The sequence below is a fragment of the Triticum dicoccoides genome, chromosome 3A (genome assembly GCF_002162155.2).
Source record: "Triticum dicoccoides isolate Atlit2015 ecotype Zavitan chromosome 3A, WEW_v2.0, whole genome shotgun sequence".
In the NCBI taxonomy this organism is placed as follows: domain Eukaryota; kingdom Viridiplantae; phylum Streptophyta; class Magnoliopsida; order Poales; family Poaceae; genus Triticum; species Triticum dicoccoides.
In genome coordinates, this window is record NC_041384.1 from 701,350,056 (window position 1) to 701,362,647 (window position 12,592).

The following is a 12,592-nucleotide window of genomic DNA, read 5'->3' on the forward strand; positions in this document are numbered from 1 at the left end:
GACTGGGGGGAGGGGGCGAGTGGGTGACGGGGTGGGGTTAGGGTTTGGGTCGTGGGGGATATGGGGAAGGGGAGTGGGGCGCCGGTTGGGCCGGCCTGGTTGGCCCGATGGCCAGCTGGGCCGCGGTCCAGCAGGGGGGGGGCTTCTCTTTCCTTTTTTGTTAGTTTAGTTTTTCTCTTTTGTATTTTCTTTTCTTTTATTTATTTTCTTTTCTGTTTTATTTTAAGTTCCCTTTTATTACAGTTTTATAAAAACACTAGCACCTAAATTTGTATTTATAAATATACTACTGCCACCTTAATTCTCAACCGAAAATAAAATAGTTTAATATTTTATAAAATTCAATAGGCATGTATTTAATTGTTTTAACTACAGTTTTAATTATCTTTAGAGCCTTTAAACGCTTTATCAAAGTTTGGTTTCTCCACCATAATTACCTATGCATTATTTAGTTCACTCCGAACATTTTAGTTTTAAAGTTTGGAAACTTTTGTTGTTTGCCTATGTTTTAAATTTGAATTTGAATCGGGTTCGAATCAACGTGAGTTTAATCACAGTAATGGAGGTGACGTGGCATCCTTAGCTTGGGATTACTGTAGTCTAATTATCCGGGCATCACAATTCTCCTCCACAACAAGAAATCTCGTCCCGAGATTTAAGAGGGGGACTAAGGGGGAAAGTTTGGTAACGAATCTAGCGGGTCTTCTCATCCTGGCTTGCTCTTCTCGAAGAGGTTGATCCCTTTCGTTGATATCTTCATTTCTCTGTTTCAAGCCACCATGATCAAGTTGTCATCCTTTCTTCAGGAACTTTCACCGTACTTACGAAAGAATAAAGGGGCTAGGAGAACAGACCTCTACAAGGTTGACTAACTTGTTGATAACATCGGGGACGGTGGGGGAAGTAACTCTCGAATTAAAAACCCTTAGACATTATTGAGAACAAAGTGAGGAGGTATCCTGAGAAGTTTCGAGCAGATAGACAATCGTTCGTTGCCTGAAACAGGGTGTGAAAGGGGTTCAGTGCAATGGGAATAAGTATTGCGCCTGATACCATAATAGATCACTATGACGGTGGCCCGTGATCTTTCATACGAAGCCAAGCGTGAGGATTAGCTTTAGTAACAGGGGTGCAGGAGAGTCAGGTTTCGATCCTGTGGAACTGTGGGTTATGGGCCCACCATGTGGTTGAAAGTAGGAAGGGGGCTGACATTTTGCACGGTCATGATAGTAAGGTGTGTCAAAGGGTAGCCTGTCAGATATGTCGGCAACAACATCGATACCAAGGGCGAGGGACGAAGAGAACCATTTTCCTGCTCGTTGAACGAGGCGGGCCAATAGGCAAAGTTCTCGTCCATCGGTGGTTACCGGAATGTTTTCAACAATAGTAACAGGGTCTTGCTGACAGAGTTGTACACCGAGGGGTTTACATAAGCAGGAGAACATTACTGCTTAGATCATATAGATCACAAGAAAGGTTAAACAAAACAATGGAAAGGAAAAAGTGATCATCAGATCAAATAGAACAATGGAAAGGAAAATGTTTATACACCTATTTCAGGGGTATATCCTTCCCAAGGACAAGCAGAACATGATAACCATGACATGATATTAAGTAGAAAAGCCTCTAGGTGAGGGGAGAGAAATTTTCATGACATTATCCATACAGCGGTGTTTGGATAATTGAGCAAGAAATGTTTAGCATTGGGCTTCAAATGTTCTTGTTGAAACATCGGAGTACCATAGACATGCTTCGAGATAGAATTGACATGGTCTTCAGGTGAAGATCAAACTTTGGAAACACGAAGGATCCATCAGGAATAACTTGTAGAATAAGTCTTACAATTTCCCCATGGATGAACGGATAACCTTGCTGAAAAGGAATATATAGTGATTGGTCCTCCAGCCGAGGGGGGGGGTGCTAGGCATGACATCATGTTACCGGGTCATCAAAGGATCAACATCATAACTCTTGGAAAATGTCCCAACCATCATATCTGACCGAGATTCCGATCCGATTGGTGTCAGGATACCTCAGACTCAGGATACCTGGGAAGAAAAGGTGCAACGCAAATTGATGAGATGACATTGTAAGATTCTCGGGGAAATGAACTATGAAGTGTTTTCCGTTATCAAGAGTTCATCATTAACCCAAGGAGAGGATGATGAGGTGGCTGATGGACTCAGCGATAATTCAACGAGGTATCCAAAAGATGGATCTCCACAATTATGTGGATAAGGGGATAACATCCGTCAGATTAAACGATATAATGGGATATGCTCGAGGAAAACATACATAATTAAACATTGGTTGAACGGTGCGCCCGCAATACGGGTTGGGTTGCACGACCAATGTCGGAATGGTGATTCAATAATCAATAGACTAAGAATGAACGGCCGACTATTAACTTCAAAGCAATAGGGTTGCTAGAAGTGCAGGATCCAAACAACACCGTTCACTTGTTGGTACCCCGGTTGGAATCAACATGAGGACCATGAAAGAGTGGTGATGGTGAGTAGTATCACTATACCAAGAACTCTTTAAGAGGTGGGGCAGTCCTCACAACATCCTTGATACTAAAAGATGGTAATACTCCAAGGTAAAGAAGAACAAATGCTGGATAGCAGGGGTCTCAAGGTTTACACAAAACACGAACATCTTGTGTTGAACGGAAGGCAATAAAGTGGTCGATGAGAACAAGAATCATCGAGGGCAAGGATGGTATTACCCATCATGAATTCAATTGAATTCCTGGAAGAGCTCATAAGGTTGATGATGATCACGACACAAGTGTCGAGAGTTTCCATGCCGATGTGATCAATCAGCGACGACATCAAGTCAAAGTAATGATGAAGCAAGAGGTTAATGGAACCACGGTTATGACATAAACTCGAACTCAAGCTTGTTGTTTAAGGTGAAAGGGAATGACGAGGGAAATCGACGTAAGCTTAATTCATCGTCGAAAATTGTGCTCCGAGAAGAAGGACCGGGTAGCACAGTTAAAATCATCACGACAATGATATAGCCAAACAGGCTAGGAATGGCGTGATCGGGTACAAACTCGTACTTATAGAAGCTTACTGAAGAGTTGTTGAACCGTAGTGCGGACTTGGTTCAGTTATCGGTGTCTTTGAGTGTTTAATAACTCAGAGCCCGTGAGAAATTGGATTCAGTGGGAAGGTAGTACTTGATGAACTCATAAAAAGTTATGCAGTTCCATGATAATCTCGAGATTCCAGGGGGGGTAATACTCGACGACAGATCAAAGTAGAGGTTGGAATAGGGTATTGCTTTGTAGAAGACAAGTGCTTAAACTTGTCCGAGAAAAGGTATTTACAGGAGAACATGGTTAGAACCACGATTGCAAAAGGCCGGATCCCAGATATAAGAACTTATACCAAGGGAATAATTAATTTAAGAGAAGCTTTAATGATAAGATCTACATCGTGTCCATGGGCATGAACACAGAGTTCAAGGTCGACTCCCACTTCTTCAATGTATAACCTTTCATTCACTTCTCACGTTCGATGAAGTTGCAGTGTTGAAATTTTATCTGGCGAAGCACCAGAAGAGTATTATTCGTGAAAACTTTCGAGTTCGCACATATCAAGGAAGGCATAGGTTCAACCCATCGTGGCATCTTAGAATCATATACCAGAATCTTTAGAAGTAATTAACTCAAGCTCGAAGGCAGAGCATGGTTGAGAAAGTAGAGGATACAATTTACCAAAGGCATTATGTATCAGAGGAAAGGCTCACAAGGTTATTGAATATGAAGGGCGTTGTCAGATAAAATCCAACAAAGGATCTGGTGGTCCACAAGGGATCTGACGTGAGCATCGGTACTCAACTAGAGGAAGAAGATTGCAAGGAGATCAGATTATAGAAACAACTGACTAACTCAATTGTCAAATGCAAAGGAATTATGATTTCCAAATCAAGGGATCCGAAGCAATGCTCTGAGTAGGGATGGATAAGTTGAATAGCCTTAGGGTACAATCAATGACAATTGGATTGGTCGAGAACCAATTCCAGTTAAAAGAATGGCAGCTTAGCCGGAGAAGTAATTTATAAGGATCAATGATGATTGCGTGCATTCGCAAACATATTGAGTCAACAGACTCAAAATGATAATGACAAGGAATGTCATTAAGACTACGAGACTTATGGGATTAACCATAATGCGAGCAAACAAGAATTTCAAGAGCCAAAGGCTCCAGAGGATTTTCGGAAGATCGAATAGTATTTTGAAGACTTTTGTGAAACTCGTGAACAACTGGGGATGAGCGGATACTTGACAAGTGCGGCGATTTATTTGAAGGGGTATTCATGTGGCAAAGAACTGCTAGGCAGTAGGCACGAAGTATTCTCGGAACAATAGAGAAAACTTCGGGTATCTTATAATAACAAGAACAATGGGGAATGATCGTAAGAATGGCAAGTGTAAGTAGTTATCCATAAGGATTTATCGGTGGTCGGGAATAGCAAAAGTGATGGGCACAAAGTCTCGAGAGAATATCAAAGAGTATCTCCGAAATATTCTGGTGCAGTCGGTGACCATCTGGACTGAAGGGGCTCTCCGGGAGAAAGTATTTTCGAGAACCTAAAGTTAGTTTTTAGTAAAACTCGTTTAACCCGAATAGAAGAGGGTTCAGAATCCCAGAGTAAAGGTCGAGGAATAAAAGATCCTAATACCTCCCGATGGCGACGTGGGCCCATGGGCCACACAGCCATGTTAGTAAAAGTTTTTCAACGACTAGACTCGACTTCGACCAAGGAGTTGGAAAGGGGGATTCCTACAGGCAGTCGGCTCTGATACCAACTTGTGACGCCCCCGATTTAATCGTACACGAATCATGCACGCAAATATGTACGATCAAGATCAGGGACTCACGGGAAGATATCACAACACAACTCTACAAATAAAATAAGTCATACAAGCATCATAATACAAGCCAGGGGCCTCGAGGGCTCGAATACAAGTGCTGATCATAGACGAGTCAGCGGAAGCAACAATATCTGAGTACAGACATAAGTTAAACAAGTTTGCCTTAAGAAGGCTAGCACAAACTGGGATACAGATCGAAAGAGGCGCAGGCCTCCTGCCTGGGATCCTCCTAAACTACTCCAGGTCGTCGTCAGCGGGCTGCACGTAGTAGTAGGCACCTCCAGTGTAGTAGGAGTCGTCGTCGAAGGTGGCGTCTGGCTCCTGGACTCCAACATCTGGTTGCGACAACCAAGAAGAAAGGAAAGGGGGAAAAAGGGGGAAGAAAGCAACCGTGAGTACTCATCCAAAGTACTCGCAAGCAAGGAACTACACTACATATGCATGGGTATATGTGTAAGGAGGTCATATCAGTGGACTGAACTGCAGAATGCCAGAATAAGAGGGGGATAGCTAATCCTGTCGAAGACTACGCTTCTCGCAGCCACCGTCTTGCATCAAGTAGAAGAGAGTAGATTGAAATCCTCCCAGTAGCATCTCCAAATAGCATCTCATAGCATAATCCTACCCGGCGATCCCCTCCTCATATCCCTGAGGTAGAGCGACCACCGGTTGTATCTGGCACTTGGAAGGGTGTGTTTTATTAAGTATCCGGTTCTAGTTGTCATAAGGTCAAGGTACAACTCCAAGTCGTCCTGTTACCGAAGATCACGGCTATTCGAATAGATTAACTTCCCTGCAGGGGTGCACCACATAACCCAACACGCTTGATCCCATTTGGCCGGACACACTTTCCTGGGTCATGCCCGGCCTCGGAAGATCAACACGTCGCAGCCCCACCTAGGCAAAACAGAGAGGCCAGCACGCCGGTCTAAACCTAAGCGCACAGGGGTCTGGGCCCATCGCCCATAGCACACCTGCACGTTGCGAGGGCGGCCGAAAGCAGACCTAGCCTAGTAGCGTTCCAGTCCAATTCGGCGCGCGCCGCTCCGTCGCTGACGTCTGAAGTGCTTCGGCTGATACCACGACGTGGGGGGAGGGGGCGAGTGGGTGACGGGGTGGGGTTAGGGTTTGGGTCGTGGGGGATATGGGGAAGGGGAGTGGGGCGCCGGTTGGGCCGGCCTGGTTGGCCCGATGGCCAGCTGGGCTGCGGTCCAGCAGGGGGGGGGGCTTCTCTTTCCTTTTTTGTTAGTTTAGTTTTTCTCTTTTGTATTTTCTTTTCTTTTATTTATTTTCTTTTCTGTTTAATTTTAAGTTCCCTTTTATTACAGTTTTATAAAAACACTAGCACCTAAATTTGTATTTATAAATATACTACTGCCACCTTAATTCTCAACCGAAAATAAAATAGTTTAATATTTTATAAAATTCAATAGGCATGTATTTAATTGTTTTAACTACAGTTTTAATTATCTTTAGAGCCTTTAAATGCTTTATCAAAGTTTGGTTTCTCCACCATAATTACCTATGCATTATTTAGTTCACTCCGAACATTTTAGTTTTAAAGTTTGGAAACTTTTGTTGTTTGCCTATGTTTTAAATTTGAATTTGAATCGGGTTCGAATCAACGTGAGTTTAATCACAGTAATGGAGGTGACGTGGCATCCTTAGCTTGGGATTACTGTAGTCTAATTATCCGGGCGTCACAATACGGTAGTTGAATCTGCTTACCAAGCCTACAACCCAGACAATCCAGTGAAGCATTACCGGACAAAGACCCCAGAACACCGCGCTGAACCAAAGATGAGAGACGAGAACCACATAAATGGCCAAGACGATGATGCCACTGCTGAAAGGAGCTAGTAGATGCAGCAACAGGGGCTACGGAACTGGCAGCGGTGGCAGCGGAAGGAAGACGTGGCCAGTCAAGCTCCCAGAGACCATCAGAGCATCGAGGGCCAGCACCAAGTAGAGCGCCCGTGCGACGATCCTGGACGGAACATGAATCAAAGTCGAGGATGACCCTACAACTAGAGTCAACAATCTGACCACCAGATATGAGTTGCGTGGTAAGTCGAGGAACATGAGCGACAGAGGGAACATTAAATGAAGAAGTGGTAAGAGTGCCTCGACTAGCCACAGGGAGGGGAGTGCCATCAGCTGTAAGAACACGAACAGGAGACTCAACAGGTTGAACGGAAGTCAAAGTGGAAGAATCATATGTCATATGAAAAGATGCTCCGGTATCAAGAATCCATGGGGATGTACCTGAATGAGTAGAAGATGGTTTCTCAATGCCAGAAGAGTCAGTCACGGAACCTGCAGAACTTGTCGGTGAAGAATCCCAAGTAGCAAGCAGAGATTTCAGCTACGCAATCTCACACGAAGACAAGGATACGGCGGAAGAGGTCGAGGTAGAAACACCAGCCGATAATAAGCAGTCTCCACCACCCGTAGAAGCCGCATGTAGAGTCAGCCCAGAGTGGCGAGTCGATGTAGAGCCATATGTGGGAGCCACTTGGGGAGTCGACATAGTGCGATCACCGCCGCGGGCAGAAGCCGCAAGAGGAGTCGATGTAGAGCAGCCAACAACACCGGTGGAAGTCGCAAAAAGTGTCAAAGTAGAGCGACAACCACCATCTCCAAGCGGGTTTTTCTCTGTCTCTTTTACTCTATCTCTTTTTTTTCTCTCTCTCTCTTTTTCTTTTACTCACGTGCTAAGGAACCGTGCGGGTCAACTCCCGATGGGATCGAGCGACCGAGAAGCGGACACGCTCGGGGCGACCAACACCAGACAATAGCCACGGCAGAATATGCCGCGAACGGCCAGCGGCAGTGGCCGGAATCGGCCGGCGGGGCGGCGGCGGCCGGCGGAGCAGTCGCGGCCGGAGGACGAGGGAGCCGACGGATCGAGGGCGGGGCCGGACAGGCGGCTGGCGGCGACAGGCGGACGGGGCCGGCCTGGGAGCGCCCGCCCGCGGAGAGCAGCGGGACCTACGAGAGCTGGCCTCCGGCGGCAGAGGCCCAACCAGGGAGAGCCAAAGGCCGGCGCGCGGCGGCCGGACCTCAATTGGCAGTCAGAGACGAGGCGGCGGCGGCCCGAACCAAATCCCGGCGGAGGGCGGTAGTGGAAGCCGGCAACGGCCAAATGAAGTCAGTGGCGGACGTCCCGGTCTGGGATGCAGCGGGCTGCAGGAAGCACGGCCGAAACCGACGAGGAACGGCGGCTCGGGTGGAATCTGCGACCTCCTTTGTCCAGATCGAGACCGATCTCGCACGGACAGAACCTGGGAACGATGGACAGGCAAAGTAGAGGAGCGGCAGCAGAGGAAACTGCACGCATGAGAGGCAACAGCCAAGCGGAGGCAGGAGACGATTTGGAGCAGCGCAGCTGGGAAAGGATGATCACGGCAGCGCGATTGGATCGAGCACGAGTTGCAGCGTGCGAAAAAAGAACCAAAGCTCTAATACCATGTTAGGGAATTATGCAACTTGATATTATTAGGAAGCCAAAGCCATCATATATACATGTACAAAGAATGCCAAGAGACTAGAATACAAAAGGCCAAAGGCCATCCTCAATATAACTCTAACAATTTTTATGTTACTTTCTTCGCATGATTGAGAACCTGAAAAAATTTAGTGCATGCAGATATATGTGGCCTTGCTACTTTATCACTGTGTGAGCCAAAGTGAAGATACCATCTTTCCTTTATAAACCCTACCACTTTTCTTTTTTTCCTTGGTTGTATTTGGAGGGCCAGTTATAGGAAATGGTGATAGATTTATTGGGCCGAGCCTTCATATTAATGATTCCGATGATTTAAATGGGATTGATGTATACTGGACTACAGATCAACAAAGAGTATGTTCTCAAACGTACGGAGTTGCCTAATTAATCATGGATTGCCTGTTCAAAATCAAATAAACCACCTCACAGCTTAAACTTTTGGGCAAACTGCACCCATAATATCATACAAGATCAATTTGTAGGTCTGTATCAGGTTAGTCGAACTGGGTGGAACCAGGGTGGAGTGAAGCTATTTAATTTGCAGACGATATTCGACATGGAACCTCGCAATCAGTCGTGTTGGAAATAAACCTTGTGGCTTCAGAAACTTCAGTTCAGTAGGTTCAGGTTGAGGTGTCATTTTCTTCAGTTTCATCATTTGGTGGATTAGTTAATTAGTTAGCTGGTTTAGCTCACAGGCTTAACAATCTGGAGTGAGTGTCAGGCTACGTTGATCTGATTGTGCCCCATTTCTACTTTTCTGTAATCTGAATAAATAGAAGAGAAGAAAGAGCAGAAATGCCACGGAAGTTTGAGCAGCACAAATCCTTGTCTTCCACCTTGTTTCACGAGTACGTACCTTTGCTTTGAAAGCAACAAGGAGCTTCTTACCCCCAATGCACTCCTCCCAAAGGTTTATGTAGTAAAAATTGGCAGTTGAGTAGCCTAAATTTGAGCAGCGGAACAATTACCCCTGCACTAGCAAATGATCAGCCACCATTCAACGGCATAATACAACTGCATCGTCTCATAGTTCCTGGTGTTGTCCCCTGCTTGAGACAAGTAGAAGACTTCCCTTCGATCAACGGTAGTAGAGATGGCCTTGTAATGCCAACAGAGAAATATGGACATGACTTGCAATTTCAATATCACAAGAGGAACACATCGTGGGACCTGCCAAACCATTCTTCGGCTTACCAGTACAGCTTTTACTGCAATTAAATGGTTTGCGGCTAAAGGAAAATGATGGAGATAGCACCTACCGATTCAACAGAAAGACATAAATAGAGCAGAAGATTTCAGTATGTATCAAGAATAATCAAGTGCAACTTGTTGGTCCAACAAGAGTAATGTCGGCTACAACAAAACTTGGAACCAAGAAATTAATTTATGTTGCTAAATGTATTACTAAGAGAACGACTGGATAATCTCCAAAAAAGTAGAAGACCATGATAAAAGCCAAATACATTATTCAGATAGAAAAAACAGAGACATGTGGCAGATCAACTGGCAAATATTTCAACCACTGACGAAAATGACTTGGTAGCATCAACTTGCACGGTAGCCACTTTAGCACAAAAGGATATTTAAATAAATATGAATGTCATGCAAGATGCAGTCATAATTTTGCTCTCATAATTTTGTATATATCAATAGGTGTCCTTAGTGGATCCAATCCATGCATATTGAAGATCGAGGATATGCTGTTTAGAAGCACTGACGGTTCACAGAATAACCGTCTAGTGTCGTAAAGAAGGTATGTGGAACGAGAGTTTGCTGGAGCTGATGTTGACCGAGATGGAGACCTTCGTGATTGAAACTGGCCACCAACCTGCTATTGTTATCAAAGTGAAGTAGCCACTCGCCAAATCTGACCAGCACGAGCACATCACCATCGCAAGAGTGGACTGCCACTTTCCAATTTTCAACAATCTTACCAAACCGCTCATTGAGATATGCAACCGGCAATTCAACCTGATATTTTAAGGCCCAAACCTCACTTTTGTAATCCTGCATCATCCAGATATCAATGATTTTCACTTCACCATTAAAGATTGACATGCCGAGCTTGTCATGCATCTCGAACAGATTAGCACGCTTAGGATCAAGAACAACCGGAGCATGCATCTCACGGAACGACTCGGCTGTGGTGTCGAATACCATTATATGGCTGCTTTTGCTCTCATGTTTCTGTAGGTGCCAATGCAGGCTACCGCGGAGCAGGACATCGTCCCCCCAGACACTCACCTTCTCCCTCGGCCACCCCCCGATGTTCCTCGGTGGCTGGGCTGAGCCCAATGCAAAGATGAAGAAGGCGTTGACTGCGGGATCATCCTTTTCCTGAGTCAGCAGTATCCGGTACTCGCTTGTAGGACGGTGCCGGTACATTCCGAACGGGAGGAAGGCAGAAAGCATGGGCAGACGAGCATGCTCACGAGTGGTCGGGTTGCAGATGGAAAAGCAGGTGCCATACGTGCTGCCATTTTGTTCGAGCTGACTAATCGAGTTGTCAGTGAAAAGGAGGAGGCCGTCGCAGGAGGCATCTAGATGGATCGTGTCAGCAAGCTGCACCCGGGCAACGTCTTGGACCTGGGCGTCGGTGGCCCGATTGTTGAAGGTGATGATGTTTTGGTAGTAGCTGTCGCCGCAGTTCATGCTTTGCGAGGCGAGGGGGAGAGCGGGCTGGCGGCCGTGGTGGGCGAGGAGGAAGTTGCGGACGGAGGTGGCGCGGCGCCATGCACGGCAGACGGCACGGCAGAGGAGGAGGGATTTGGGGGGCAGGCGGACGAGGATCTCCCATATCATGATCTCCTCCGGAAGGCCTTGGTGGACACGCGTCGATCTCGATCTTGCTGTTGCAGGATCCGCCATGGTCGCCGGCTGGATGAGCTCTCGATGTGTTGGTCTGTATTTCTCTCTGGCAGACGAACAAACAGCGAGGTGCGAGGAGATGTATTTGGGCTGCCAATCTCGAACATCGAACAACGCTTAAACGGGCTGGATAGGAGCTCTCGATCCATGTTGGTTTCGATCGATTGCCTCAGTTATGATCTTGAAACCCCAGCAGTGATTGCCTCAGTTATGATCCATCCAGCAACCCCTCTCACCACCGACAACCGAGGTCGCCATCGGAGGAGAGCCGCCAGAGGACGGTGCTGAAAGATGGCCTCTCCTAACGGCAGTTAGGGTTCCAGCCGCTAGGAAGGAGAGAAAAACGATCTGGTCTATCGGTCCGCTTCGGTTTTGTTGGCTCGTATACGTTTGAACGCTGGCCGCGTGGATTTCTGTTCTGTACTGCATGGTTTCGTTTTCATATAGATGCACAGAACCAGGCCATATTATACTGATTTCTTTTTTCTTTTGCGGGAAATATTATACTGATTTCATATACATTCTTTTCCCAACAAAATACATATTGTTTCACTTTTTTTTTGCGAAATCACATTTTCGAATTACTGAACCTAAAAACTCATACATTTTTTTGTTCCCAGTTGATGTTTTGGCATTACAATCAAACCCTGCACAAGGCCGGCTTTATGTATTTCCTCTCCAAAGTATTTACGTTTATTTTCTACTACTACAAGACTGCAGGCACGACATCCAAGAGACCAAGACGAAGGACGCACTCAATGATAGAATCGCCAGACTCGGGCCATCCTTTTTTTTAACCTAGACTCGGGCCATCCTTGAAATCAAAGGGAGGTTGCGTAAAAGGCTTCCGTGAAGCCATAGAGAATGGATAAAAGTCAGTAAATGATTCTAGGTTTTCTTTGCTTCTTCCTTTTGTGACGCAGCGGCAGCCCGTTGCTCGATCAGTGGAGGGGTGCACTGAATTCGAGGACAGGGCGGTGGCGGCCGACGTAGGTCGACGAGCAGTCCAACGCACGGACGACAGCCGTGAGGGGCCGCCTGTCGCGCGAGGCCGCCTGGTCGGTGTAGAGGCCGGCCGGTTGCGCCGGTGTCGGAGTAGAGACGCACGATGGTCGACGGCGGCGGTGGCCGACGCAAACCGATCAAGCATAGATCAGAAAACCAAAAAAACACCGATCAAAACGACCAATGAGAGAGTGAAAAAATTCGAAGCAAGGGCTCGGGAAAAAGACTCTCTAGGACAGCCGGTTAACACGACAGGCGGACGAACCCTAGGCCGCCGGGTCGGGACGACGGGCGGGCAGACGCACGGACGAGATGGTCGT